This window comes from Bradysia coprophila, unplaced genomic scaffold, assembly GCF_014529535.1.
Source record: "Bradysia coprophila strain Holo2 unplaced genomic scaffold, BU_Bcop_v1 contig_232, whole genome shotgun sequence".
Taxonomy (NCBI): Eukaryota; Metazoa; Arthropoda; class Insecta; order Diptera; family Sciaridae; genus Bradysia; species Bradysia coprophila.
The window spans coordinates 12,307,870-12,313,869 of NW_023503493.1; the positions used below are offsets into that span (position 1 = coordinate 12,307,870).

Sequence of the window (6,000 nt, forward strand, 5' to 3'; positions counted from 1 at the left end):
TATGTGTGCTTGATGTACCTTCACTAATTTGCTGGTCTATACATCATGAGTGAAAGGTTTGTATTTAATGAAAAGGGTAAGGAAAATACCTCAATTGAGGTAAAGCAGAGGTAATTTACTATTATAAAGCTTAATGGGAATTCAATGTAAGCTTTATACCAATCGTCTTTGTTTGCTATTTATTATATGTTTATATAGGAAAATATACGGCACCTCCACCAGCTATATATGCTGTGTGTTTGTGCTGTTAAGTGTTTCTGAATACGTTTTCTAAATGAAAATCTATCTTTTGATTGAAAACAATAGCTCTGCATGAATAAAATCTTAATAAAATCTCAAGAAAATTTAAGGAATTTCGCATTTCGTACTGATTGAGCTTCCCCGTTTGGGGTCTGATATTTGATGAAATTGTTTGTCGTATTTCGACAAACGACAAAGAAACGGAAAAAATTTAATTAGTTTTCGGGACGAACATTTCGTTCTGTAGGAATAAGCAAATATTTCGAATTGTTGTTTCTGGTCAAAAAAGGTGAACTTACACTAAAGAAATGGATTTTCAGTGATTATACGATTTTGATTAAAGTCTCTGAAAAATACCGAGAAAAACAATCTTCGGAGTCTTTCGGACTTTTTGTTTTCGAATTTTCACAAGTTTTGGGTCCACTGCACACCCAGACGTAGATGAAATATTTTTTAAGAATAAGCTCTTTGAAAATAAATTCAGAGTGGCACAAAGAGCCATGTAACGGAGTATGCTTGGAATTACGCTCAGATATAGAATGACAAATCAATGGATTCGACAACAAACAAAAGTCGTTGATGTCATGGAAAGAATAGCATATTTAAAGTGTAGCTAGGCGGGACATATTGCAAGAAGAACGGACGATCGTTGTACCAAAAAGATCATGAACTGGAGACCACCTAAAACACGACCTAGAGGTAGACCACCAGAGAGATGGAATAATGGTATAAAGAGAATTGCAGGCGCAAATTGGCAACAAGTGGCAACGGATCGTTCGGAGGGGAAGAGAATTTCATTTCATCAATGGCGAAACGCCCCCTGACTACTTACAATATTTCTTAAAACGAGACGACTAAACACTACAAAATTCACTTGCTGTTAGCGTTTCACAAATTCCCGAGCAACAACGTTTCCGGGCCACAATTTACTTTCAATAACAGTGTCAAAAAATTTAGAATTAACAGTGATTTTGAAGGACACAAAGCTAACGGTATCAATATCTACGTAGGGCGAAACTAATTTCTTACACGACACTTCATCTGCCGACGATATAACGTTATGGTCTAGTAAATAATTGACAACCTCAGTCTCAGTAGTAGACGGATGCAATTTGGACACGTAGGCTACCTTGTGTGTCTCGGATGGCGGTGAAACAAAACGTTATAGCTGAATTGGATGATTTTGCGATTGAGTTGTTACGTCTTTGCCTTTCGTAGTTGTTATTGATTAGAATTTTTTGTATACAATTATTAAAAGTAAAGCTTGTGCAGAATCAGCAACAGCTGAACATCTCCAGCTGTCGACAAAGACAATACCTTTGTATCGAAAACAATTCAAAGGCAAGCTACATACATACGTTAAGGTCATCTATGTGCGCACATAACTGTATGACTGTAGTAAGCTCATTGTTTAGAATGTGTTTTGATTTTATATTATACACAAGTAGAGTATGCTTGTTGAACAGCTGGTGAAGTTCAGTTGTTGCTGATTCTGCACAAGCTCTACGTTTAATAATTGTATTGAGAAATGCATTAACTCAAATACGAGAAATTTGAGTTCCTATGAACTCTGGTGTAAGACCAACAATCTTTTATTTTTATTAAGTGAAACATCCTAGACATTAAAATCTGAAAAGACAAGCTCTGGTTTTATAAATCCAGCGCCTATTCAACTCGACCAACGAGACGAGCAAAAATGAAGTCATTTCAGATGTTTCTGTGCCACATTTAACGTTAACCACTATTGCCAACAATATTCACGGCTTTTACTAGCTCGCAGGCTCACATGAATATTGTTTGCCACACATCAGTAACTACGCTGAACTCAAACTTGTGTTCTCAGCCAAATGAACAAAAAATATTTATTTATGTAAATAAGACTCCGATCAGGTGGACCTGAACCTGATCTTAACCTGAACCAAATAGAAGGCTCAACGTGAACCTGACCTGATTTGAGTCAGGTTCTCTTATTTCAGGTTCGGGTCATTTGAACTTGGTCTGAACGTGAACTAAAGTTTGAACTAAAAAATTTCGGTTTCGGGCTCCACCTGAACCTGAATTGATTTAAATCAGACCATGTCGAACCTGACCTGTTCCGATCATTACAAGATATGTAGATTGACACTCGGGCCGCAGGCAAAAAGCATCTATCACCGAGTTGCATACAACGCTTTTCACGCAGAGAAACCGACGAAAGTTTCGCTTTTCGTCACTGAGCTGAAAAGAAATTCTTTTCGACATTCGCCACATTTATAACAAAGAATCAAAACTTGTCATTTGAACCGATTAAATGAGCTTGGTTATTATGTCTAGTGATATAACGATCATTTAAATTGAATTAACTTTTCCACGATTTAATAGCTTTAAATTGATCGGTTTGAAAACAGAAGCAGTCTAAAAACCAATTCACTTGTTAAGTGGTGTTAATGACACGACTAGTCAGCAATTACTCAAATCTTTCTTACGGACTTTTTTCTTTTCGTTCAACAGTTTACCGATAATAACTCTGAGTGGACATTGCTGGTTACCGTATCAGGCTCCAGACGGAATAAGACAAAAGTAAGAAACATAAAACCCGTTCATCATCCGAATTTAATATTTATATGAAAACAGAAATAATTTCTTCACGGAAAAAAGTACGTGCACCATTGGTGCATTATTATTGTTCAGTTTTACCGTTATATGATATGATCTCCGTTTTGTTCGTCACCACAACTGTTTCCATAAATAATTTAACATTGGAAAAAGTGGTGGAGACAGTAACTGTGCTCGAACAATTTAATTAATTGCCAGTCTACACCGAGGTCTTGACGAAATATAGGAATCAGGTTTAAGTTTACGCTGGGGAATGGCAACATTTTACAAGTTACATGCATGTCGTTCCAAGTTCCATTCAAAACATTTTTGTGAAGAAAACTTTTGGCTGCACATCAAAAAGATTATTTGTGCTAAATTTGCATTTACCATCTATGGCCAAGATTCTTTTCAGAGAAATTGAAGAAGATGAGTCTTTGTTAGTATTTAAATAAACTTTTAAACAAAATCGGTCTCTACTCTACCGAAACACGAAACCAACACTAAACAACTTTCAAAGAAAAAGAAGGATCATAAAACCGTTACCTTCCAGCCAACTGTATACCACATCCCTTGTAATACATTCAACAACTGGAAAGAGTTGAACAAAATGTTAATAATTTTCTTAAACAAACATCATTGATGTTCAATATTATGTGTTGCCGGTATTCAATGAAAATGGTAAAAACCATCAATGGATCCCAATTAACGTGAACACAAAGATCCATTTATGTGGTTTCTTCTTTCTTCTTCAATTGGAATTGTAATGTTGTGCAGTGTGCACCGATTTGAAATAAGATTTTTTTTTTCGTTCGTATGACCACACGGGACCATAACAAACATTCTTTCGAGAATGGAAGAGAGCTCGTTATTTTATTGTCTGAGTTTTTGTTGTTGTCTTCAATTTTTCTTTTCTTCTTCAATATTTCTGTTGCGTGCAGTTGTATATCGTATAATATCGATCTATTCGGTTCATACAGTTCTATCACATTTTTTAAGGGATCTCTTTCATGGGATCGTCGCTTTCGAAATTGTTCGTGATATCATTTATCGGTTGTTAAGAACTTACCGCTACTTATTGACCGTGACGTTGTATTCAATTAACAACTGCAGACGGCATACATTAATGCAGGTTGTTATTCGAATTGATAGAAATGAACAGAAGTTTATTTACGAAACACTAATCAAACGGTTGACTTGGCTTACTTGTGTAAGGAAATAAAATATTCATGAAAAAGGACATCGAACCGATTAACGTTGAAATTTTTGCCATACATCACACCAATACAAATTATTTTCAACTCAATAAACAAACCAATTTTTAGACAGAATGTATTTTACCATGCACACAGAGACTAATTGTTTTTCAATTTTTCAATTTTTCAATTTCTCCTTTTGTTTTGTGTCGAAATTTATTGAATATTTTATTATGTTCACTTTTATATTTTTAGACATTAATACAACACATGCTCCGACTGACCGTTTAAAAGTTTTCTGCAAAAACGAAAAACTTCTATCCACGAACGAGTCTAAGCTATGACTGCCGTTCCGATATACTAAATATACAACGTACCAGTTGGTTTGAGTGAAATGAAAGAAATGAATGAAAATAAGGAATATGGAAACAAATAACCGGTTCGGAGTGGATGCTATGTATGTGTGTATACATGGTGGAGCCATTGAGTCAATTCTCTTTTTTGGTTGAGTTTTTTCTCTCTTTTAACAGTGGATATTTATGCCGATCACATGGTGTATAGTTAGTTTATGTCGAGAATTGAATTGATATGCCTCAACCGGTTTACGTTGTTCTTCCGTTTGCAGTACGTAGATCAAGTCACATATGTAACACAAAATTGGAATTTCTTTCGTCACCCCTTACTCCACACACCAATTTTCAGTTTTTGTAAACAAAATAATTCAGTTGACTGTTAGAAATGGGTATGACATTTGGACCTGACTTGGGGTTGCATATGGTCAATCAACTGAATAAAAATTCTAATTTTTTCATCCAGTTCGTCGAACAATTTTACATTTTGTCGACTAAATTAACCCTTCTGTCTAACGTAATCCTATGCCGTAGGATACAAGCATCAGCAACTACGACATACAATTGAGAAAACAATTATTTTTGAATCGTTTGAACGAATATCCGAGAACAGACTAGCCAACCTTCAATTCAGCTTCATATAACCTGGAAACCAACCAGACCTAATTTTGACTGAAATAGACTGAATTTTGTAAAGGTCGTTATTTCCGAAATGTCGTCATGTCTGTCTGGTATTTAATTTCGTCACAGCGGAAAATTAGGCAAAGCTGGGAACTACAAACAGCAAGTAAAAAATAGAATGTCTGAAGACACCAATGCTGAGCTGATTGCTCAGAGATTATGCTCGGTAGCTGATCAAAAAAAAAGTTGAATAAGACCTCAAAGACTTACAATGTTGTGCAGCGAACAGTGCAGCTTGTAATTCTTTTCCAGCGTTTCCAGCACCGATGTCTGCTTGAATGAAGCGGCCAGCGTTTTGTTTTTCCGCAAAAATGCTATTCTGGTCAATCCGTCCCATTCGGAAAAATTGATTGGCGGTGGAGGATTTCGCGGCTCAATGCGCACCACACTGGATTCGACTTTCGGCGGTGGTCGGAAATTGTTCTTTCCGACTTTCATCAACAGATCGACTCTTGCCAGCAATTGTTTGCAGTGTACAGCATGCATCCTCGTTTTTTCTTTCTTTTTAAATAAATGAATGAATGTACATCATTAACGTGAATGTGTGTATGTGTCTTCTGAATATATATATCTACTTCTCCGACATCAGTAGAGTTTTATCTGTTCAAATTTGGACACAAATTCAGTCACGCACGAAGTATAACAATTTATCTTTTAAATTTTCGTTTTATATGTAAACAGTGGGCCAATAGAGAGGGAATTTACCTCCCGAATTATTTTTCTTAACTAGACCATTCGATAACTAATCATGCGTTTTTTAACCATGTCAAAAACCATGTGCTGTATGATGAACTATGAACAAAAGGTCATGATTGAGTATGACTAAGTAAAATCGAAGATGTTACTCTTTGCCATTATATATCATTTGTACAGGTTTTTCAGATATTTTATTCAGGGTCAGGTCAAGCAGAAACTCTCAACATCCCAAAAGATCGGACTACACACAATTTTTTGAGGAA

General features: G+C 35.7%; 1 protein-coding gene across 4 annotated transcripts in view; it reads right to left on the bottom strand.

Moving 5' to 3' along the window:
* The window catches only part of LOC119076662 (extracellular sulfatase SULF-1 homolog), a 44,652-nt gene extending 40,269 nt beyond the window's left edge, over nucleotides 1–4,383 (bottom strand). Inside the window, exon 1 of one of the 4 annotated variants that reach the window (XM_037183551.1) lies at nucleotides 4,156–4,383. The gene's annotated coding sequence lies outside the window, so the exon portion shown is untranslated. Of the gene's footprint in view, nucleotides 1–4,129 lie in introns of all 4 variants that reach the window. The other 3 variants (XM_037183547.1, XM_037183548.1, XM_037183550.1) reach the window with 3 other exon arrangements.
* Nucleotides 4,384–6,000: the final 1,617 nt, after the last annotated feature.